General features: G+C 50.1%; 1 protein-coding gene across 7 annotated transcripts in view; it reads right to left on the bottom strand.

Moving 5' to 3' along the window:
- The window catches only part of MTMR3 (myotubularin related protein 3), a 2,389,252-nt gene that overhangs the window by 850,259 nt on the left and 1,513,404 nt on the right, over positions 1 to 25,589 (bottom strand). The gene's annotated exons all lie outside the window — the stretch shown is intronic.

Raw genomic sequence — 25,589 nt, 5'->3', positions numbered from 1 at the left:
ATTGACGCAGGACGCAGACGCCGAAAGATTTTCCGAAGCAGCACAGCTGTGGTGATTACTGTCATAGATAAGGAATACGTCGGAGGACCCAATCCCCTCGAATCTCATTTTCAAAAAGAATATATCTGTCATTTTTAATCACCTTTGAAAGTAGAGGATACATGCACAGTGCACAAACACTACGTGGATGAAAACAAGCAAGATTACGATGTCCCCACCGCTCCATCATCTAAGTTGTACACTATCCAGCCCTTCAAATGCTGGAACAAAAAGGATGAGACATAAGGAAGAACAATATGATTGGTAAACATTGGTCAAAAAAGCATTCTTTTGGGTCTCTATCAGCCAAGATGGTACCTTTAATTGGTGTCATTTTGAATGCCATCTGGGTCAATAAGTCAGTCTGATGGCTGTATATGCTTTTAGGTGCATTTATTTTTCAGTGTCTCATGATCACACACAATACTTTGGAGGCCTAAGCCCCACCATTCACTTTCTTGGTTAAACAGCTGGTCAGGAGCTTTGGAAATACCCAAAAGAGTTAGTCCAGTTGACTGGTCAAGGTTCCTACGCAAAGCACTATTGATCAATCTCGGGGCGTTGTCAAAAAAACATTTTCACTGGGAGACACAATTATAGCATGTTGAGGTGGAATCCATCACAATCACATCCTCGCCTGGAGGAACAGTCTATTTAGTGCAGCCTTTGTGGCTACGAGTATGTTTTGTGTAGAAATTTGTAACGAGATGAAGCACATGTTGACGTCTCTCAGGCCTACTGCCGAAGCCCCCAGACAATCTTCCCAATCCCGTCCATGCTCATGTGACCCAAGTCCATCTCCCACGCCTGAAGGGCAAAATGGGGATTGACAGTTGATAACTGGAAGAGGGCATTTACAGGTTTCTTGTTCCGAAAGCATTACAAAAAACACTTTTATAGCAGAGTCCTTGCGCCCAGATTTCTTACCATTGTCTAGGAATGGAATGAAACAGTAAGCAGCTGGAGGCATTTCCATAATTCTTCCCTAGGTTAGAAGGTGGAACCCAGATCAGTGTAGGATTTTATGTGACCGTTCTGGAAGCATGGACCCAAAGCCTTCGAACGTGGACCTATATAGAAGGGTTTAGAGCATATCAAGAACCTGAAATTCTGTGACAGGGGAGTACCAGAAGTTAAGCCCAGAAGAATGCCATCCCTTGTATAGATCACTCTTCAACCCTACTGATCAGATGGATTTTCATAACTAATCCTGTGGAAGGGGTGTGGAACAGGAGGCTGTTGAGATGGATTTCCAAAATGAAACCTGGAGGTGGATTTTGGGGGGTGGGTGGGCACCCTATTATAAGGAACAGGAATACACTTCGGACCAGCCAAACCCAATCAAGGTTAGGTTGCAGAGCAGCAAGGCTTGGATTCAGGGGGGGGGGGTGTGTGAGAGTGGTCTAGGGCTACAATGACTCCACACAAAGCAACAGTAAATCAAGTTAGACAGGCAAGTACACAAATACAATGATTATATTAGGCCTTCTTTTAAAATACACACTTAGCAAGTAAACACTACTACTCCAATATTGTCACACCAACATTATAAAACAGATACATGTAATGGTACAACAAAGGCAAGTGCTCAGATGCATACGAATTAGAAAAGACACTAAAAGAGTTAGGAAAGCTGTGAAAGGTTATTCTAAACCCCAACCCTAAGCTGGTTTGGGGCCTTGTGCCTAAAATTCACCAGCTCCAAAGTTACACTTCACAGGTCGGGTTATGAAGAGATTGAGGGGTTGGGGGGCGTGGCTGACTTCATGGAGTGCACAGGTTGATACTGCCACCAGATCAGCTTTCCTGTCGAGCAGCGATAAGATGAGCAGTTTACTGGGACCGGCGGAATCTTAAGCAGCGCTGGGACTGCTTGGCAAGTGGAGACGAGGGACAAGGCGCGGCAACGGTGGCCCGGGAGCAGAGCGGGCACACAGGTAGGCGCAGTCAAAGATGGCGGCCATGAGGAAGAAGTGACTGAAGGGAGGTTCCGGCTCGCAAGAGGATGAAAAGGTGGGGACTGAATTCCCCCTGCGTCAGACAGATGTCTAGAGGCGGGCGTCTCGAAGACGGAAGGCAGAGGCTCCAGAGAATACGGCCTGCAGGCCTGAGTGGGGCGAGAGCTGAGGTGTGGCAGAGCTTGGCAGAGGAAGGATCGGAGCAGGCAGTCCGCTGCAGAGGTGCAGTGTAACCCCCAGACACGTTAGATGTGTCCCCAGGAGTCTGGGAACATGTGCGGCCGAGGAGTCCTCGGGAGCAGAGGGGCCGGTAGAGCGACAAATGACAAGATGGTGGCTGCAGTGCTACAGTGAGTGGCGGCTGAGAGCAGTGCAGCATCCTGAGGCCCATGGGACTAAAGTAGTGGCAGAGGCGATGGATAGCTCAAAGAGGGGGCGGGGGCCCAGATAAAAGCACTGCCAGCAGGTGGAGAAGTGTGCGCCTGAAGCGGGGACAGGACGTAAAGGTGGTCCAGTAAGGATTGTTGGCGCGCCCAGCGTGGAGAGGTGTAATGTGAGAGGTCAGAAATTAAAGCCGGACACAGTCTCAAGATCAGACATTTCATCAAACAAAAAGGGGTTGGGAAAATACCCCCTTTAGCCCTATTCTAAAGAGGAACGTCCCTACCTATAAACTAAGGCTAAGGGCCTGTCTGCGTCAGGATGTCAGTTATTAAAGAAAGCCGTCCTCGTGTCCAAAACGTCAATTCTGACCCTCGCACTACAAACAAAAACAACAAACGGAGCAAAGACATGTCTTCATCTTGATGTTGGCAAAAAGCGTTCAAAAGCAAAAGTATAAGCATGACTATAAGGAAAATGGTCTCCAAGGTAAAGACCCTTGCCCTGGATGAGACGAGATAGCTTAGGGGCAAAGTGTTTGTCTTGGAAGCAGGACAGCGCAGCGCAACACAGGTTCGAATCCTGATCCTGCACTTAGAAACCAATCTCTGGTATTAAGCACGTTATAAAAGAACAATTATAACTAGATAGAATGGCACAAATTTCTCTTTAGACAACAGTTCCTTTGTGTCTTCATTGGACTCATACAGTTCTTGTTTAAACAATAAGTTCTGTCACAGTCTTTCTGTAGTATTCCTGATAACTGCAAAGTGGGCCTAGCTTGGCACCCATGCGTTGAGGAGTGAAACCCAGGAGTTTCCGCATGATCCGATCCACAGATCTGAAAAGCTGTATGAATACACATGAGAAACTGCATGAAAAGTGGTAGAGAGGCGTCTGAAGAGTTGTGGCACAGATGGTAGAAATCCCGAAGGAAATCGGACCAGGATTAGACTAAGAGGACGACTGAAGCTGCAGAGGAGCCGGCTCACAAAATGGCAGGCGCAACAGCCCGTACCGGCGAAGGAGCCCCGCAAACACAATAAAGGAGGAGGGGAAGCGAAGAAGCGGGGTGCACGAGGCACGAACCGCCAACATAAGGGAAGGACGAGATCTGCAGGCGGACCATCCGGCAGGCGAGTGAGGTGCCCAACACCACCCTGGGACCGTAGTGTGAGACCCTGCCCGCCACAAGTGGCAAGCAGACACAGATCCAAGGAAGATGCTGTGACCATAAGGCAGAAGCACAGGCCGTGGCGAAGAATGCCGGCGGCGTGGACTATAAGAGAGAGGACAACACGGTCCATACAGCCCCAGCCGGGGGATTCCATATGGCACTTAGAGCGGGTGCAATGAACGCTCGAGGGAGAGAGTCCACTATTTGGGACGGCCGACCCGTAAGAGGGTTCTGGGGGAGACTCCACTGGGATCACCCCCAGCCACTTCAGCGAAAACGTGGGGAGAAGTTCCCGACAATCAAGCACAGGACTGGCAGGCAGTGAGACGACGTCCCGCAGAGGCAGCTGGCAACAGCACGGGGCGTGCTGCTTGTCTATCACATTAGTCGGCGGCCGCCACGGAACTTGGAGCGTAGACGCGACACATTGAACCGAACTGCAGGACATCCGGTATGAGGAAGGACACAATCCACTGCTTCGGACAAGGGTGATTCGTGAGGCAAGGAGGGCATTGCGTGGTCCAGTACCGGACCCCATGGACAAGGTGGTTGGCCCATAAAAGCACCTCAATGCGCCACAACGAGGCGTGACTAATCATCATCCGCCCCTTGCATACGGTGGGGGGCCATAACTGGGTAGGAAGCACCCAGACCGCCCAAACCAGAAACACACAGGAAAGGGAGAGGGATCTGCAGATCCATTACAGAGGAGCAATTATTAGGGCATCCCACCCAGACAGCAGGCTAAGGGAAGACCGTGCACAGACAAAGTCAGCGGACAAGCTAAGGGCAAGCCACAGTGCAGGGATTCTTTTTCACACCAATGGGCATCATTGCGCAGTGCACCTTCCCGGAGGAAGAGGTACAATAGACCTATAAGCAAAGGACACCAGGTACGTGGGACGGCACAATCCACTTATCGACAAGGAACAGAGGCCCATGTTACAGAAGGCCCCAGAAGCCAGTAGTAGCAAATGGAATAGATGACTGTGAGCTACGCTGGGCAGACTGCAGCCTAGGCACGCTCAGGACCCTCGCCAACGGCGGCGCCAGTCGGCAGGGGGGAGCTCATAAAAAGGTCAATTACAACGGTTGCACTTCCCTGCACTGAGAAGAGAGCGCACTATAGTGGAACACAAGGCCCCTCGACCCTGATCAGACCATTAGGTCCCAGGAGAGGGGGAGTACATCATATTGAGTACATAAGGCACTACAAGCCGAAACAGCAAGCCTGCCGTCTGTGCAGAGAGATGGCCACACTTCGTGGGGCCCCACGGCCCTAAACAAGCCGATCGAAGGGACAAGTCAGCGCACAGGATGCAGGGGCGAACGAGGGGCGAATGCCCCTCAAGATACAAACGGAGGAGGAACCCACCACCGGACTTGACAGACACTCAAGAAATCTGGTGACCAACCGGAAAGAACAAGGGTGGCTGGAAGACCGAGTGAATTAGGGTGGAGAATGTCAGAACACAGACAAGACAGCTGCGGCAGAGAGGAAAGGAGATTGGGGCCCCGGCACAAACGCAACAATGCTACCGGCACAGGTATGCCAGAGAAGCAGAAAGGGGGGGAAAGGAAGACAAACCAGCATGGAGACGTCCACACGGAAGAACGATGCGCCCCAGACGGAAGCACCAGAGGGGGGTTCCAGTGCATCCAACTCTACACAGGGCGAGAAGGGAAAGGAAGAGAGACCCATACTCGAAGCCATAGCAGCGCAGAAAACATCACGCGAGTACAAGATGGATGCAGTGATAGTGGACGTGGGGCTCCTCAGGCAAGACGCAAGGAATCTGGCGAAGAGGGTCAATACCGCAGAACAGCAGGTGCAAAGTAACACAGCAAACTTAACGACCACCCAAACCCAGATAACGGAGGCGCTTGATCGTGTACGCATCCTGGAGCAAAACGCTGAGGAGGCAGAAGGGAGAGCCCGGCGCAACAACGTGCATATAGTGGGGCTGCCGGAGGGAGAAGAAGGCAGAGACCCCACGACCTATATAGAAAACCTACTGCTTCAGCAGGTGGGAGTAGGGAATTTATCCCAGGGCTTTGTGGTGGCGAGAGCGCATAGGGCCCAGACCAGGAAACCCCATCCAGGTGCACCCCCAAGACACAGGATTGCGAAGATCATGAATTTCAAGGACTGAGAAAAGATCTTGACATTTTCGAGAGGGGCGGGGTGATTACGAGGAATGTTGCCAGAATAACCACCTAACCGGACTCTACAGCGTTGGTGCAAAGGCGCAAAGCACAATTCTGGCCGACGAAAGAGCGCGCAATTCATGCTGCTCTAGCCAGCCAAGCTAAAGGTGCTACACAACGGCAGACAGTATAGCTTCGAAACCACGAAGGATGCTCAAGAATGGATGGACCAGCAGGGGATCCCACAACAGAGACAGGAGTGAGCCGAACAACGGGAATGTCCCCCAGTGAAACATGAAGCGCAACGCAAACAGTAGAGCTATAGCACAGAAACACGAACCAGCAGTTTGACAAGCGGGAGCCCACAAACTCCGAGAGCAGGCTGCCAGCAGCCACTGACGGGACCCCACGGAGAGACAGAACTCGAGATGCCAGTTTCAAGGAACCACGTTGCAACGAGTGCACCCACAAGACGGAGGGTGGCACGAGGAAAGCGACGGAGCCGGAATAGGGGGAGGGTGGATGAGCGTTTGTTTATAGTTGTTGAGTGGATAGGTTTGTTAGTAGGAGGCACGAGAGGAGGAAGGAGGAAGCACCAAACTACAAGGACATGGAAGATGCCTCAATGGCAAGCTAATTGAGTCACATCCAAATACAAGGAGCAAGGGAAGCGCATCAGGGCTGCGGACCTGCACAGAACCAGCATAAACAAGAATTGATGAGAAAAGGAGGGGGTAGTACCACCCCAGAACACGGAGAATAGCAAGAGATGACCTGGAGACACTAGCCAACAGGCGTAAGACTGCACACGGGTCCATGGATGCAGGAGAGACTCAGCGAATTAATGGGCCAGGAAACACTATACATAGTCACTTAGAATGTCAGGGGACTGAATGCCTATGTTAAGAGGCTGAGGGTCTACGTCTGGTTGAACAGGGCCAAAGTTCACATCGCAATGCTGCAAGAAATGCATCTGACAGCCGAAAAGCAAACCAAGATAGCAAAGAAGTGGGGAGGACAAATGTACAGCTCAACGTACTGTAACTACACCAGGGGAGTGTTGACGTGGATTGTCCCATTCCAGCTCATAAAACATGAAAGTTATGGGCAAGGCAGAGTAGTAATCGTCCATGGGATGTTGGAGAGCTGGGAGGCGTGCTTAATCATTATGTACGCCCCTAACCATGATGCAACAGTTTTTCAGGTCTATGACACCCCGACTGGCTCCATACAGAGAGCCGTCGGTTATCTGGGCAGGTGACTTCAATTGTACATTGAACCTACAGCTAGGCAGATCGGACTCCAAGCAAAGGAAGCCAGCATGGCTGGCCAGGGCTCTACAGAAGATACTGGACCAGCTTGCATAGGAAGAAGTCTGGAGGAAGGTACATACAGACAATAGGGGATACACACACTATAGTGACCCACTCGGGATATTCACTGGAATAGATTATGTATTCACAGGCAGGGAGACACTGGGAGAATTCACTGAGACACATATACATGCACGAACACTATCCGACCACGCTTCGCTGGTGGCAACATGGGTGCACACATACAGGAAAGTCCCTATACCCACATGGCGATTGAGAGCAGAGGCACTGACGGAAGGGGACTTTCAGGAGCATATCCAGGGTACGATAAATGATTACTTTGACCACAATGTGGGAAGTGTGGACAGTACAGACACGGTCTGGGAAGCCTATAGGGTGGTGATCAGGGGAGCGGCAATAGGGAACGTGGGAGGACTCAGGGGAAGTATTTTGGCAGAACTGGGGGACATAGAAAGGGAGATAGAACGAGTGGAAGCACAGGCGGGTATGACGGGAGATGAACCAGGGGGACTCACTACTCTGAGGCTGCAGTGCATAGCTATTTGAGAGAAACTGGGGATACTGGATTATGGGAAACCTATACAGAGGCTGTACGCAGGGGGAGACAAGCCTGGAAGGCTCCTGGCCTGGTTAACTAGGCAGGAGAGCAGGCGGGACCAGATTAATGCAATCATAGATGAGCAGGGGGTGGAGGTCAGGACCCAGGATGGCATAAACATGGTGTTCCCACGATTCTATGAGAGCCTGTATTCACGGAACCAGGAGGCGGGGGACATAGCCGATACCCTGGCAGAGATCAGCCTTCCCAAGTTAACAGAGGAACAGACCCGCGCATTAGACGCACCTCTCACAGTGGAGGAACTGTCAGCTGTCATAGCCAACCTTCCAACAGGCAAGTCCCTGGGACCCGACGGGTTACCCAGTGAATTCTATAAGAAATATAAGGACTCTCTGGCCCAGAGGCTGCTGGAGACACTCGAAGAGGCGTTCTGAGAGGAGACAGCTACCGAAGTGTATGTCAGAATCCGTAATTATACCTATATACCTCAGCAGAGTGGTGGCAAGTGGTGCAGTCCTGCAGTCACTCCATGTCCAGTCTGTTTTCTTGGATCTGCCTTCCTGGACCTGAGTATTTCTACACTATCTACAATGTCTAAAATGGACTGGACTGCCTTTAAAATCCCAGTTTGGCCGTGGAGTGGCCGCTGAGTGGTGCAGTCCTGCAGTCATGGTAGGCATGACACCAGGTTTCGCTGACTCAGCTGTGGAAGTGTCTGAAGAACGTTGCCTGCGAAATGCTAACATTCGACGTGGGGGGCAATGTCAGAAGGAGAACGGAGCCTCCCCAAAGTCTGGCATGATCGTGGTAGAGAATACAGGTAGGAGCTGCTTACCCCCCTTTGGAGCTAATAGGCTCAAACAGCTCTTCCGCATCAAGATCTAAGCTTCCTCGTACTTTTCACCAACGTGTAACAAAAGCGAAACCCACTGACTTACCCGTGAGGGTGACTGCGAGTGCGCCCCCGGTGCTCGTGGGAGCACAGGAGCAGAGGTGTCCCGCGTTCGGCTTCCCTGAAGACGGTGTGCAAGCTCCAGCAGCCTTGGGGGCTGAGGGGCCGAGCCTCTGCTGCCGCGGGAGGATTGGAGAGAGTGGGGGAAAAGGGAGGTGGCCGGGGATGATGACCAGACTCTGGACGGTTGTTTTGCGAGCCAAAGCAAATCTCCTACAGACTTGAGGGCGAGGGTGGAAGTATTGGAAAATCACAGCAAAGAGCCCCTCCCGCCCACCAGCAGCCCATTATTATTTTCAATGCAAGCGGATACTTCAAAAGCACTAAGCCATCAACCATCCACACAAGATGAAGAATCACTTCTTGAGATCGAGTGTGGAAAGGAGGAGGTTAGCAGAAATTAACAGTAAATGCAACCTTCGTCCCGCTCTTTACTCCCTGCACCCTGCATCAAATACAGGTGGAGATCGAACTCCAGAGAAATGACTAATCCGGCGTTGCACGCATTAGAGACTTTGCCACAGAGCTCCGCTCCACCAGACCAGAAAAAGAGCGGCACACCTAGGGAGCGGGATCTGGCTGAGTGGACCGAAACCCCACCTACTGGGGATGGGGTGATAGAGAGGAAGCTGCCAATGGAGAGCTCACCTCAAGGGCTAAAGACACCTCTAACTCCAGACCCTCAGGAGGGTTTGGCCGCCGTCAACCCGACAGCTCCCCCAAAGGTGCCTACGCCAAGTCTTGAGAGCATTACCAGACCTGAAAGGAAAGAGGACAATGTAATTGCCCGACCGCGACCTGCAGCCTGTGTTTTGACACAAACTAAAAATAAACTCAAAACAGTGACAATAGGAAAGCAACAAAAAAAATTTGAAAATGTGCAAACATCAAAAGAAGCCATATTACAGGGGCTCTCGTCACAAGTCCAATCCATCCCAGATGCCAACACAAATTTTGTGTACTTCCGTTACCAACTTTTTCAAAAAGAAAAGTACATTATCCAACTCGATCACTGATGAAATCTCTGACGTAGAGCTAATAGAGGGAAGCAAGGCCGTAGAACAGGTTGTGCAGCTTGTGGAGAAAGAACCCCCATCGCAAGAAGGAGCACCTAGACCCTTGGCCAACACCTTAACGCCACTGCGATGGCACTGTGGCAAAGCACCTGGAGACACGAAAGATCTTCCTGCAAGCAAATAACTTACAGTACACCCCCGGGCCTAGCGCCCAGTCAGGGCCATCCCCACCAGTCACATTAAAACCAACCTTGGGGACGGAGGGGGGACAAAAAACGCGACCTGAAGCAGCGAACTTGCTGGATCCAAGATAATCACCACAGCTAGACATACAAGCTGGCTTGGAAGCACAGAGTATAAAAACACCAAAAGAAAGGATTGTACATGAGAAGACCCCTGTCAGGAAAGCTGTGGTTACTCAAACAATCACAGCCCCACAGGAGAAACCACTTGACATTGTTTAAGTTCTTGAAACTCCACCACAGTGTAGGAAAATGAAGGAGACTCCTCCAAACATAAATAGACACCACAAAAAATGCCAGATTTAATGGCTATAATGTCAACAGTGACTATTGCGCTGGTGGCATTCAGCAAGCTGTATGAAGCACTGAATGACACGCTAAAAGACCAGTCAACGCTCATCACGCTAATGAACTCACAACTGTCCTTCCTGGAGAAACATAACCAAGGAAACAAGGAAAGTTTCCTGAAGGGATCAAGGGACGTCCTGTACGAGCGACACCGAGGCAATAACACCTGCACGTGTAATAATTACAGCAAGCTTACCAACACCATGCGCTGAAGACCAGAAGAAAAGACAACGTTGAAAAGAAACCCCCAAAAGAAAGTACTGCCCGCTCAAATCTCCTTGACCAACTGGAGATAGGGAAGCCAGACAGACTTCCAGACAATGGCTGTATAAACCTGGATCAACTAGAAATAACCTTGCTAGTGATAAATGAAAGCTCAGGACGAAAACTTGAAAAACGGAAACAAGGGAAACAACAACTAGACCTAGGAAAGATTTTTTCATTAAAATCCCAAACCCATGGATAAGAGAGACGCAGATGAGGAACGAGGCTTAAGACCAAAAGACAATCTCCCGATAGTTCTGAAAGTTTGGAACACCGAAGAGCAACCGAGACATATGGCAGTGGCCAGGCGCATAGCAGGAAAAGCTACAAAAATCGTGGAGCTACATCAAACAACCCAGGTCGGGAAGAAAAGAAAGTTCTCAGAAGAATTGAAATACGAGGAAGAATCTGTAGCTTTAGCAGTACTTATGGATTTAAGTACTTACACGGTAGAAGACTCCGAAGCTGAAATGCCTTCACCGAAAATGGTGCTAAGACCACCAAGGAATAAATGCCCTGAAGGCCAGAGCAGACAATACAAAAGAAATGGGTGCAGAAGAGAAACAACAAAGATCAGTTAGACCTATGGAAGATAAAAGAATACATCAGAGCAGACACGCTTTAAGGAGAAGTAACGAGCGGGAAAACATTCCAGCCAAGAGTAAGAGGAGGCGAGACCACCAGGTTGAGAGAGTCCATCAAGTTCGGAAACTAGAGAGGAGAAGACATGAAACTCCATATAAACCAAGTCAAAGAAGACCAGAAAGCCACAAGAGTGGCGCTCGATCTAGACGGAGCGAGAGCCCTATGAGCGCGGAAAGACCACCGACCAAACGAATTCAGAGCGACTGCATCCTCAAACTTGAAAGGATTGGGAGCAGAAACGATGACTTGATCCCCAGCAGGAACTCAACACTTGTGCTCTTCAAAGAGGTGCCCAATCTACGACAATTAACATTGAAAGACTTAAAAATAATCAAACCTTGTGAGACTGGGCGCAGCGATAGCGTCTACTTACACATTGGCTCCATGGTGGTGCGGAGAATACTAATTGGCGAAGTGAAGAACCTAAGAACACTAGGATACGTCTCAAGAGAACTAAAAGACAGAAGCAAGTCTAGTGGCAAGGACTCTTATATAAAAGTGCTCCCAGAACGAATCTTGAGCCCAAAGTCTCAAGAACAAATAGAGGGCAGAGTAGCGAGAGATCAGGGAATAGACAAGCAGGTGAAAGGAGCACTTACAGAAAAAACCTCTGCAACAAACAGAGGGGCCATGAGAAAGAAAGATAATATGGAAGAACTAGAGGGCCGTACTTAGCATTTATTTACAAAAAGGGAAACAAACCCGAGGCGGACAACAAGCCGAGAAAGGAGTTGCTTGGCCCGGGGGCAAGAATCAGGATCACAGTTGATGAAAGCCCAAAACCACCAACTAGTGGCAACTTAAAGAGTGGAAATGAGCCGGGCAAGAAATCAATTACACAAAAGAAATGTATATGGTCCTCTAAAGCATTAGCGAAGCCACAAGAATTCTAGACAACCACCGAATAGGAAAGTCCGGGTGAAGACGGATCGGGAAAGAAAGCAATTAACCTTAGGCTCATGGAACACTCGAGGATTTAGTCATTTGACTAATATCGGCAAGATAAATCTGGGAAGATTCAACATTGTGTGTCTACAGGAGACCTGTTTATTGAACAAACCATATCTAGACGGCTATATCTTGGCCTTCACTCCAGCACAGAAGGGGTCAGTCGGCCATCCTAAGTCTGGACTGTTGACAGCTATCTACTCAGGGAGCGGTTTTGAATTAGAATCTGAAATTCTACCGTCACCCCTCCTGCAGGCCTCAATAATAACGTGGCAAAGAGCCAAAAAAGGAAAGGAAAAAACTGAAGTCGAACGCCTCCTGCTATTAAACACCTACTGGAACCCAGCGGATATGGAAACAGAGCTCTACCTATCAAACATCGATAACTTGTTGGAAGAAGAGCGTGGACGTCACCAAGTGAAATACATCATAATAACTGGTGACTTAAACTGTCCAGACATTGACTTTGAGAGAGCAAAACCTGAAAACTCTAAAGCCAAAGCGGCCTGGGAAAGAGACAAAAAATGGGAGACCCTTATGGAAAAGTGGGATCTTCATAACTTAGACTGGCTACAAACAGAGGCCAATAGAGAGATTCCAACTTGGCAAAGAGATGATCAGTCCGGAACCATTGATTACACATTCATTTCAAAGGGACTTCTGAGCTTAATAAAATCCTTTAAGATCGTGAAAACAGAGAAAAGCGATCACAATTTATAAGTAACAACTTGGCTGATGAAACAACCATTGTAAAACACCATGCCTAATGGGATGGAAGCCTGCGCAAGGAGAAACTGTCAAACTGACGGAGCAAAGCATCCGAGAAATAACGACTGCCTACAAGCAGAACTCCAAACCGCAAGTGAAAGCTATGGGCACGCAGATCTGCAAGGTAGATTACATACCCTTACTACCAACCTACCAGGTAAAGAAGTCACGAGAGGCGCACTGTCGGAAAACGCACAACCACGCTTACAACTTGCAATTGGTAGCACAAAGAGCTATCTTGAGAAAATTGAGTGTATGGCGAAAATCTCAAAGTGCGAAAAAACTGAAGTATCCTTAAAATTGGCCCAAAGAAACTATAGAACCTGGATTCGCCAACATCGGGCACAAATAATCCAACAAGACGAGGAACAAACACTGAGCACAAAAAAAAGCAAAGACTTTTGGGCACTAATCAACCAGACAAACAAAAGGCACTAACAAAGCCCTACAGATCAACGTCAGCGAAATTTAGTGGGTCGACTTTTTTGAAGACTTGTACAAGAGGCCGGAAATAACAAGCAGACAAATCAAGCCCAAGGGAGTCTCCACGTGGAAAATTCCACATAATATTGAGAGTATCAAGAGTAAAATCTTAAAATTGAAGAACTCAAGGGCTCCGGGGCCAGATGGTATATCGAATTTGGACCTAAAAATAAACATCTATGCATGGGCGCTCCTTATTAGCCAAATTTTCAAGAAATGCAATGAAAACATTATTCCGACGTCCTGGAAAACAGCAAACGTTGTGCCAATCTATAAAAAGGGAACAAAAACAGACCCAAGACACTATCGCCCAATCGCCCTGCTTGATGTGATTGGCAAGGTCTTTGGGGCATGTGCCCTTGACTTGTTACAGACCTGGTCGAGGGAAGTAAATTATATCGATCACTTCCAAACAGGATTTGTAAAAAATATTGGCACACCAGCAAATATCCTCCTGCTAAGCTGTCTCAAGGCCAAAGTCCAACAAGGCAGTCCTAAAATCTTCATGGCTTTTGTCGATCTTGTACAAGCTTTCGACTGAGTGAACCGTGAAAATCTCTGGGCAAAACTAAAACGGAAAGATTGTCCTGCAACACTGCTGGGCCCAATCATGGCTCTATATAGAGGAACATCAATGCGTGTCCGCCTAAATGGGGCCAGTGACTTATCAAGGGAAATCTGGACCCATAGAGGAGTCAAACAAGGCTGCCCATTAGCACCGGCCCTATACAACGCGTACATAGCTGACACTGACTATTTGGATGCTGACATCAGAAGCTTCCCTCCCACTATAGGTGGATCCAGAGTAACGCAAATTTTGTACGCTGATGACATTATCATCTTGGACCAAACCATAGTGGTTCCACAAAGACAACTCAACAGCTTGCTCAACTACTTGTCGGCCAACAACGTGGAGCTAAACAAGACTAAAACCAAAATCATGGTGCTTGAGACATCGACAAAGTCTGGTCAGGAGGCGAAACTGTACGCAGCGGACAAAAAACTTGAAATTGTGAGCAGCTTCAAATATCTGGGCGTAATGCTAAGTAACAGCTGCATAGAGCTCCCAATGCAGATCCCTCTAAAAGCCAAGATGAAGACTCTGGCCTACCAGGCAAGGCTAATAGACCGGAAATGTGGGTGTTACTCCCTCGTGCCAGTCCTCTCCTTTTTTAAAGCCAAGGTTGTACCATGCATTACGTACGGGACAGAAGCAATGCCACAAATCCTGATTCAATTCTGGGATAAACTAGAAGGACTGTTCTGAAGAAGGGTGCTTGGGCTTTCACAATCAGTCCCAGTTCCTCAAATCAGACAAGAACTCTGCCTATCATCACTAAAGGGCATCATAACACGAAATACCATGATCATTGAGCCAAAACCAAAGATCTTCCAGATCTTAAAAACTGAACAGCGGCAAAAATTAAATGCTTTCTTAATGGGCAGGAAAATGCACCAACCTCCTGGATGAAATTGTAACGCTCACCTGATTCCCGCAGAGGCGCCGGTCTTGACTGGGTGAATGCCGTATCTTCAAAGGTGATGTGTAACACACGGTTGGCTCTTTGGGCTGGACCCCTGTGCACTGTATGTCTGACTCGAAGAGTAAGATGTCTTAGGTAAGTGAACGCCGAGCTCTCCATCTGCCTGGGGGCAGGGTGCCGTAACCAGTTTCTTCACTGGATAAGGGTGCAGGCCTCTTGACCTCAGAGGACTGCTGTCCGTCGTTAACTGCACGAACGGTAAGTTCTGGGCACTTCAAATGTCTTAAAAGTCTTTTGTAATGATATCTCTTGTTTTGCAGGGTTCCGGCGATGGCGGATGGCGGGCTGAAGAGAATTGAGGATCGAACCCGCGTGAGGAATAGAAGCGCCTGGAAGCACGTAAGTAAGCGCTTGTAGCCTGCTTCACGATGCGCACTAACTGTCCCTTTATCTTGCAGGTACAAGTTCGGAGCTTTAGAGAAGCTGAAGGGTGCTGGAATACCCACTGGATTCGGCGTGGGAAGGAGTAATGGCACGTGAGTAATAAAGTTGCCCAATGTCTTTAAACGCACCTTCTTTTGTCTTTCAGATGCGGGATGCAGCGCCGAAGACCTCCGGAGCGTGCGAAGAGCTGGTAAGCTTTTGTCTTTCAGATGCCGGAATGCAGTGCGAAGACCTCCGGAGCATGCGAAGAGTAAGTAAGCCTTTGTCTTTCAGATGCCGGAATGCAGCGCGAGGCGTTGGTGACAGCCGATGGACCAGGTAAGAGATGCGCTGCCACTGAAGACCGTAGTGCTAACCTGTTCTTTCTTTGTCTTTACAGGTGCTGCTGAAGACTGGATTCCAGGATGATAAGCCTTTGTTCCCTTAGGCCCAGGATCAGAAGCTGAAGACACGATGAGCGTTCTGCTGCAGAGAATGCAGAATAACGCAAAGCAAGATTCATCCATCGGGTGTGGTTTAAATAGCCTCCTGTAGTGCTTAGGTGTCTCCTTCCACAGCCTCGCCTAGGTAAGAAAAGAGTTCCTGCTTTCCAGAAGAGTTCCAGTGTTCTGAACCTAGGGAGTGGCTCCTGCCCCACCCAACAGGAAAAGTAGTCCCAAACAGAAGAGGATCAGGGGCTCAACTGGCAGGTAAGTAAGCAGCATGGTCTGCTGCAGGTAAGTCCACCCAAGCATTATGAGCCCGGCGCTTCCAGCGCTGGGACTGGGCATTTTTATGAGCCTGGTGCCACTGGCGCCAGGACAGGGTCCAAAAGGTCCCAATTGGGACTGGCTGGCACTCGGAACCGGGGTTATGGGTCTGCTTCCAAGGGAGTTGGGCAAGTCCTGATCTTTTGGAAGCAGAGATCATGACAGAAATAGCAATGATGGGGTCTCCCATTGGAAATTCAGTCAAAGTCTCAAAACAATGGATGGAACTAGACTGGATCAAAACGATAGAAAAGGCTGCAACTTAAAAAACTAACAAACCTCCTCCCGAATCACCGAATGAAAATCAATGAGACAAGAGCATACCTGAAGAAATTCCCAGACAAGAACTTGGGAAGAATTTTCTTGAGAGCCAGACTGAACCTGATACGGACAAATGAAATGATGGCTATCAGAGGGGAATACCCTACGAACGCATGTCGATTCTGCAAGACCATTTAGCAGGAGACAATACACCACTTATTATTGAAGTGTCCCGGCACACAAGGAGCTAGAGAAACCTACCTCATGAAAATCTTGGAAAAAGGAAGAACCTTAGATGAGGACTCATCGTGGACCGGACTAATGAGTGGCAAAAATACAAAATGGTCAATCGCAGTGGCTCTATTCTTGAAACAAATTGGCCTGGCGTAAGGGTCTTGGAAGGTGGACATGTCAAGTAAAAGAGGGACAATCAGCGTAACTAAATTAACACAAACTGGAACTGTTAAGTTAATAAACAGGATGACGGATTCTTATAAGTATACCTATATTAAAGCCAGGGAAACCACCTCTGGAGGGCGGCTCTTATAGACCAATCTCCCTGATAAAGACGCTAAGATCCTGACAGCGATCCTAGCCAGCCGACTCAAACAGGTCATACCCACGTTGGTGCACCCAGACCAAACAGGATATCTACCAGGGAGGAACACAAGGTGGAATCTCTGCAGGCTCCAGCATATAGTTGATAGCACGAATCAGAGATGGGGGGAATGTGCAGTGGCATCACTGGATGCTATAAAAGCCTTTGACTCTGAATTGGGATTGGCTCCTGGGTGCGCTCGCCCATTTCGGGATAGGGGGAAGGGTTCCTACGCTGGATTCAGCTCCTATACAAGGACCCAAGAGCTAGGGTGAAGATCTCGGAGGGGTGGAATATTGCTTGGGGCACAAAGCAGGGTTCCCCACTATCCCTGATGCTTTATACACTGGCCCTGGAACCATTTGCTGCCTTCTCAGGGCTGAGTACAGGGACACTGGAATAGAGATAGACGGGGTGGTACATCAAATATCAATATATGCGTACAATATGCTCTATGTCAGTGACCTACGGGTATACCTGCAGGACCTGCTTGAAGCCCTGGGAGCATTCGGTAGATTGTCGGGAATTACTCTAACTTAAGAAAAGTCTTCGCTGTTCCCCTAGCGGATATGAGAAAGGCATCCCCAAGCCAGCTGCCGTGCCTAGGCCTTACATTGATGCCAATTACCTTCACATACTTAGGAGTAGATCTACACCATGACTCAGCAGAGACACACAGAGCCAATACACAAGTGGCCCTAAACAAAATAGGAAGAGCAGTGCAGTTCTGGAAGACGCTGCCGTTGGGGATGATAGGGAGGGCAGCTCTGCTGAAAATGACGGTGCTACCCAGTCTACTGTATTATTTCACCAACATCCCCGACAACAGTCTGGGGTCGTTCTTTAAACTACTGAACACTAGGGCAAGGGAATTCCTGTTTGGGGGGGGGGGGGGCGAGGAACAGAATAGCACTGAACACATTACAAAGAGACTAAGAAGGGGAGGGGAATCAGGCTGCCGGACTTAGAACGATATTACCTGGCGGGACAGGTCCAATTTGTGGTGCGCTGGCTGGGAGAGGACACATTCATAGACGCTTTACTTTTTCAGCCGGTGGTGCAACAATATCATTTGAACTCCTGTGGATAGATGCAGTTTCAGCTAAAACACTCCCGAACATGGTTAAGCGGGGCCTGACCCTGTGCTGGAGAGCATGGAAAACCCAAGGGATATGTGACCCCTGTTCCAGGAACATCCCTCTTGCGGGACTAGTAGACACCCGCATAGTGACTTTGGAAGCGTATCGAGCACAATGGGAAGATAAGGGAGTAGCCCAGATCGGGGACTTGTGGCGAGACGGACATTGGGCCAATGCATATTGTACAACATTATGGTCGGAACGACGTCTACAGTATCCAGGCTCTAGGAACAACTACTAAGTGCCAATAACACAAGAGAGCTACAAGCACATGCCAGTTGGGATGGGAGCTCCAGAAAAACCTTCATGGATGCAGAATGGTGTTGAGCCCTCCGATACACCAAGAAAGTCTCCAGGAACGCAAGGTTCAGACAGATGCAGCTTTACCTTACACATAGAGCATATCTCATGCCTAAAAGAATGTCGTCCATGAGAAACAAGCAGACCCGGAGTTGTCCGCGCTGCATGGCTGAGTCGGCGGATATGCTGCACATGTTCTGGTCCTGCCCGGTGATGATGAACTTCTGGAACTCTATAAGAGAAAGGGTGAAGAGGGAAGGAATCCAAATGCAGGCATGGTCACCGGAGTATTATTTGTTATGCCTGTTCCCCAGAGGAGGCAAACAGAGCACACACTTGGCAAAAATGAAGGACCTGATCAGCGTACTGGCGAAGAGACATACAACAATGGCATGGAACACAAGCACAGGGCCGTCAATAGAGATGTGGTGGGCGGACTTGAAGAAATCGGCGGTGGCCAAAACATCAGTGTGGACAAGAGCGCTGCAAAGGGGAGAGGGCGAAAGTGGGGCCAAGTTACTGGCATGGAATACCTTGTGCAGGGCCTGTTTGAAAGCAAGGACAGCACAACCGATCCCGGGGGGCCGGAGGAAGGCTGACCAGACGGCGGTGGTAGAGCGCTCCTCCACAGGTAAGAGAGGAAGCAAGCGAGGGGCAGCCTTGGTGGGGACAGACCCTGGCGACAAACACTGGGAGGGATACGGACATTGTGAATAATGAACAAGGAAGCCTCTCTGAGATATCAAGGCAGAGGAGGAAGCAGTGCAGACTCCAACTCGAATGTGCCTATAGTGGTGTGATGTTTGTTGGCGTTTATGGTTGTTACATGTTATGTATTGGATTAAAGAAATAAAAAAAAAAGGTTTAAAAAAAATAAAAAAACATTGCAGATCACCAGGCCTGGTGTAGTAGCCTGCCAGGACTACTACTTTTCATAATTCATCGATTATACCACAACCGCCTATACAGTAAAGCTCTTGGTATTTCTGTGTATGTTAACATTTACTCAAACTTCTCCCTACATTGGCATCTCATGCATCTATACTTGATTGGGGTTTGCCTTCATATTTTGTCTTGTCTGCATTCAAACAAACTTTGGGTATTTTCTGAATCAGCAGTTTCGTTCCATTCAAACATGCGTTGGTGCGCTTGTCAGAATGTCCTGGGGTCCTCACTCACTGGATCCTTCCAGAGTCTCCAATTCTGCTTGCGCCTCAGAGGTGTAGTTCCATCACCCGCTTTCCACTTTGGAGTGTGAGGACGTTCCTCCAGCGTCCTGCATAGCTCTGCGGTTACATGGCGGCTTTCCTTTTTTTTTTTTTACTCGGAATGCTGACTCTTCGAGCAGCCGAACATCCAGGAGCTTCTGCGCATCTTCCAGCATCTCCAAAGCCCTTCTTGCTCACACACAGCATTTCTCCTCCTTTTCTCCGTTCCACCACACCTTTCCGTGTACCTCGCGTTCATGAGCCTCAATGTTTTCTCCTGCACTGCTCCCACCAACTTCAATGGGGCTCACCCCTGTGAGACAAGGAAACACACGCTACGTGTTTTCCACCTCTGCGAGGGTGTCTGCTGTTTTGCTTAAGATCAGGCACCCTGCTAATGCCCAGGGAATCGTACCAAAATGTCGTCCTCATTTGTGCGTCCCCCGCAGTCACTGCGACTTTGGGGGAGCACAAAATGAGGGCAACATTTACTGCGCCCAAGCAGAGCGGGAGTTCCAGGGGTGTACCTCACACTACTTGGGTGCCGTAACGGAAGTCAGGGGTTGCAAGTGTGTCAGCCACTTACTATTTTGTTAAGCGGGGGACAAGGAAGAAAAAAGAAAAAAAAATGTAAAGTACCCTGCAGTGTTCAGCTCTAACCCACGTTAGTGGGAGGAGCTGGCGCCGCAAGGATAGCAGAGTGTAGGCAGCACAGACAGAAGTGTGCCGCTGTCAAGGTAAGTGGGGTGGAGGGTTGGGAAGCAAAATGTGGGCTGGGGGATGCAGGCACAGGGATCTATCTGTTCACTGCGACGCGCCGTAATTAGCATTGACATTTTCATCTGTGCAGTTACGGCGGTACAGTAATCACAGATTCATGCCCTGGGGTTCCTCTTATTCCTTAAGAGAGTAGACTGGTCTCCTTGGCTTTCAAAGTCCTCATCAACTCCCCACAGACATTGGGGTGCAAGGGATCCCCCACTCCTCTGGCCCAAACAGCAGTCCACAGTTGCTTCCCTTCGGTCACATGAGTTCTGCAGCCAGCTCCTCCAGGAAGGGCCTCTTTCACACTCTGTGTCTATGTTTGGAAGAAGAGTATGAGGAGCTGGGAAAAGTGTGCCTCATAATTTTACAGGACTGGGTAGTTGAGAGTTGGCCTTTGGGATGTGACCAATGCTTTCCAGTATTCTATATGGGTGAAAGAGAGAAGGGGGCGTGGCTTGAGCTCATGGTGTGAAGCTGCGTACGCTCTGAGATCCTGCAAGATCCTGCACAACTAAAATATAAAGCTGACTTAAACTGTAATAGAAACACCGCCGGACGCGGAAACCGATTCCGCGACCCCAGAGCAAAGAAGCTCTAAAAACCAGTACTGGACAACTGAAGGAGGAGACATAGAAGCAGACCCCCCTGCGGCTCCAAGTTGGCAGCCATGGCGTCCCCGCATTGAGGAAGAACAACTGCGGGCAGGCGGAGGCGCAGAGCAGGTAGCCCAGCCATAATAACACAACAGTGGTTGGAGGTGAGGTCACAAACCTGTAGGCACACACCAGACCCAGCGAGGAAACTGTTGGGACGCCCCACACCTGGCGGAAGATCCAGACTAAGAAGTCAGAAAGGAGGTGAAGGGTGCAGAACCCAGCCCGTGTGCGATGGCCCTGGAAGGACTGGCAGGTGCACAACGAGGCTGACAGGGAAGACAGGCGCCAGGAGCAAGCAAGAGGCGTGACCCGCTACTTTGGTTGTGCGTTTACTAAAGCGGGCAAACCGGAGCCCGTAAGAGACACAGCAGGACGAGAGGCAAGAGCGCAGGCCAGCTGGCAGACTGTGACGGAGCACACGGGTTTCAGTGAGTTGAGCCAGTGACATCCAGAAGCCACGAGCGGGCGAGAAACGGAGACGGCTACACACTGAACCAGAAGAAACGAAGGAGGGCCGAGACAACTGGAGCAGGGCAGCCCGCCTGTGACCAACGGTGCAGCAGTAGGTGAGTCCAGGCACGGAGGGGGGGGGGGGGGCAAATAGAAGGCCAGTATATACCACATCAACGGATGCCAAGACAGTAACAGCACCACACTGGGCCCCCCAACACAAGGGCAAAGCACGGACAAGTGGGAAGTTAGGCCCCCCCCAGAGATGCAAATTGGGCCGAGCAAGGGCACTGGGGCTCGCAGCGCTGAGGCACCACTAACACACAATTGAACACAGCGCACAGCACCAACAACACGGTGCAAACCTGAGATGAAAAGCTGGGGCCCCGGTGCCAACAGCCAGAAGTGGGAAAACCCGAGCACAAAGGAGCTTGGGCAAGCAACCCGGCAATGATACGACAGCTGCAACTAAGGTCACCGCACATGGGGGAAACAGCAGCGCCAGTCTGCTGCGCAATGTAACCACAACCTGGGAGGGTGGAGAGATAGCAGTCTACAGCAACACTGGTCAGAGCGGAAAATAAGAGGTGGACCAGGGCCCACAACGTGTTACCACCTGCGGCGCACAGCAATACGCAGGACAGGAATTGCGCTGGCAATACGCGCTACGACACCTAATAAAGGGGAGAGACACCCCATAATTGGCACCCAAGAATGAAGGAAACAAACCCTAGGATGGTCAAGTTGCAACCTGTCAGAGGGAGCGCTTAATAAGTCTGAGGGACCCCCACACGGGAGGGACAGCAACACAAACTGGAGGCGCGCCATAAGACAAATTGGAAAAGCGAGGCTTGGGTGCTCACAGTGCCGCTGACCAGGGGCGAAGGAGAGGACACCGAGCTCATAGCAGCACGGCACCTTCAATGAAACAACAACCCGGTGCAGTGAGAGATGCACACAACACAGACAGGGCGAAAGGTGACACCGCACAACAGGACGAAGGCCCCGACACTCGAGATCAGACCCCAAAGAACACAAATACAAGAACACACAATCAATATATCTCTAAAACAGCCGCTGGACAGACCTGTGAGAACCCGCAACGGGGAGACGCAACACGAATCAGAGGTGCGCCCACCACCAGCACTGCACTCTGCATATAACCAGGCGCCAGTGAAGAAATGCCCTCAACAAAGAAAAAAAAGACGCCAGGATCATAAACTCCTTTCATGCCGCCAAACCGAAAGGGCAGCCACAAAGCAACCTAGATGCACCAGCGGCACTGACAGGCAAGGAAACCGCCACTAACGATGGCCAAGTGCTGGAAGCAATTGCAGCGCTCAGATCTTACATAGACACCAGGATAGAGGAGGTTAAATCCGATGTGCAGCTAATGAGGCAAGATGTCTGCAACCTCACTGAGAAGGTCACAATGGCCGAAACGGAACTAAAAGAAACAACAGGAACCACCAAAGAACTAGAAAAACAGCTGACAAAGCTAGAAAGGAATAATGCGGCACTAGAAGCCTGGGCGGAGGACGCAGAAGGGCGCGCCCGGCGCAACAATATACGCCTACTGGGGATTCCGGAAGGAATGGAAGGATCCAACCCAACGGACTTCATTGAAAACTTGATCCTACAGGAAATTGGGGCTGAAACACTGTCACAAGGGTTTGTGGTAGAAAGGGCACATAGATCCTTGCAAAAGAGACCGCCACCGGGCTCACACCCTCGCCCCATGATAGCAAAGATACTGAACTTTCGAGACAGAGAGACTATCTTGAAATTCTCCAGAGAGGGAGGGGAGATCCGTCAAGACAATGCCAGCGTGGCTATCTACCTGTTACGCTCACCTGGTATCCATGGGGACGCCACTCAGCCTGGTTGCCGCAATCTTCTCCCCAGTTTCCCTGGATGTTGTCTACAGAGGATGTTCAGCCTGAAAACTCAGGAGGGCTGGGTTCAAGACTGGCCAACTGAGGTAAGTATCCTCCCACCACCCCTTTTGGCTTCAGCCACTCTGGGCCCTCTCCTCACCTTGTTGTGGAATTAGGCATGCTCTCTGTCCTGCCTTATCAGGGGCGCGTTGTCTTCAGTGGGCGACCAAGTTACTTCACTGGCGCGTGCCCGTTCAAGTGTCTCTAAGGTAGGTCTTATCGCAGCAGTTCTATATAGCGCTGTTATCCTTGCATGCCTTTCTTTTTATTAATAATGTCTTTCTTTTCTTTCTCCATAGGTGTGCGGAGCTTCAGCGTGGCAAACTGGTCAAGTTGGGCCTCGCCGATAAATGATGGCGCGTGATGAGAGCTGTAATGCGGTAATTAAGCGTTATGCGCGGCGCTGCCTTGTCTTGCCTTTGCTAATCTGTGTTCTTTCGTCCTTACAGGTCGCAGTGCTTCACCAGCGTGTGTGGAACTCCGGAGCGGTGCCAGCCGGGAGGCAACCAGCCAGGTAAGCTTCTTGTGCTGTTCGTAGTTTAGCAATGCCAGAGTATTCCTTTTCTAATATTGTCTTCTCCTTTTCTCTTTGAGGTCTTCAGATCTGGAAGGTATGCAGTGTCCAGAAGAAGCTGTTCACTGGAGCTGGGAGCGGATGACAGGATGGAGATTGCAGGTAAAATGCTGCTAACGATGTCCTTTTTGTCTCCTCTGCAGGTTCGCTTCTCCCAGGCTCGTGGGTATCGCAGGACATGGTGAGCGTCAGTCTGCAAAGTAACGCGAAGCGTGCTTTGTTGATTGGGTTTGGTCTAAATAGCCTCAACAAAGTAATCCAGGTAAAGTAGCCCCAGGCCACCACACCCAAAACACTATACTGCATAGCTTAGTTCCTAGGAACCAAGCTATGTGGGTGCCTCCATGTTAGGTGCAGGCCCAAATGAAAAAAAGTAGTCCCCTCTTACATACGTTCTTCAAAGAGTATGAGCCTGACGCCAGAGGTGCCAGGACTGGCTCCAAGAGAATCTTGGGAGTGGGTGCCAGGCCTTCAAGGCCTTAATGGAGCCCCGAGCCCTGATCCTACCAGGCAAGTGGACTTGCCAGTGGGGGTCTCGGGTAAGGGTCATGACAGCACTCCCGCCTAGGGCCCCTCCCATGTTGGTTCTTCTGTTCGGTCCAGGCTTGGTTGGAAAGTTCTGATGAAAAGCCTTGATCAGACATGGTGCATGGATGTTCTTGCTGGGCTCCCAGGATCTATCTTGAGGTCCATACCCCTTCCAATCGACTAGATAGTATAATTTGGACCTAGTGTACTTCGAGTCCAGGATTTCCTTGACTTCGAATTCTGGTTCTCCGTCAACAATTATGGGTTTTGGTGGTGTCATAACCTGTGTACCGGGTTGCACCGGTTTCAAGAGCGAGTCATGGAATACCGGGTGGATTTGCATATTAGGTGTGCAACAGTCCAGAGGAAAACAAAGAGCCAAGTACCACTCTCTGGTCAGAACGGAATGGCCCGGGAGAACCCAATCCCAAAAAGCACAGAGACAGCAAGAAATGACCCAGAGCAAAGAGAATTTCACAAACTCAGCGTGTGGTGGGGCCGCGATGCGGAAAGGGAAACCGAACCCAGTATGATGGCATGCATGGAAAAATCAAGTGGACGAACTGTGCAGGCATGCGGGGAAGAGTCTGATGGTAGTGCGGCCAAGTGCGGCCAAGAGCGGCCTGCGTGCAGGAATCAGTGGAGAAGGTCGGCGGCCGGATGGGGCCGGCGGCCGGATGGGGCCGGCGGCCGGATGGGGCCGGCGGCCGGATGGGGCCGGCGGCCGGATGGGGCCGGCTGCCGGATGGGGCCGGCTGCCGGATGGGGCCTCCGGCGGGTGGCCGGTCCTGGGTCACGGAGACTGGAGGGCCGAGACGCCGCGTTGCTGCGAGTCGGCAGCCGCGATGGCGTTCGGCAGTAATTACATCCCTGGGAGCGGGAGCGTAGTGGAGCGCTCCCGAACAAGAAAACACGAAGCCGGCAACCATAAAACAAAGTCGCATACTCACAATCACACTTACCTGTATAGCTGGGTCCTAACTAGGGCGATGGGGCGACAGAGAAACAAAACAGGACGCCATTCTCCCAAGAGGAAGGCAGCGGGGCTTGGAGGAGTCTTTATAACCTAGGGGAGGAAACAGGTTTTGATTGTCCAATTAAGTTTGGTGTATATAAGCCCACAGGTATAAAGGAGATGTCGGTTCACTCTCTGTTTTGTTGCAGAGCCAACCAGACATGGAGACAGGAGCTGCGGGAGGCTTATGGGCATATGAAGACTAAAAGGAGAAGATTA

The sequence above is a fragment of the Ambystoma mexicanum genome, chromosome 10 (assembly GCF_040938575.1).
Source record: "Ambystoma mexicanum isolate Mex_15411 chromosome 10, UKY_AmexF1_1, whole genome shotgun sequence".
NCBI lineage: Eukaryota > Metazoa > Chordata > Amphibia > Caudata > Ambystomatidae > Ambystoma > Ambystoma mexicanum.
This window is presented reverse-complemented; position numbering and strand designations above follow the sequence as displayed.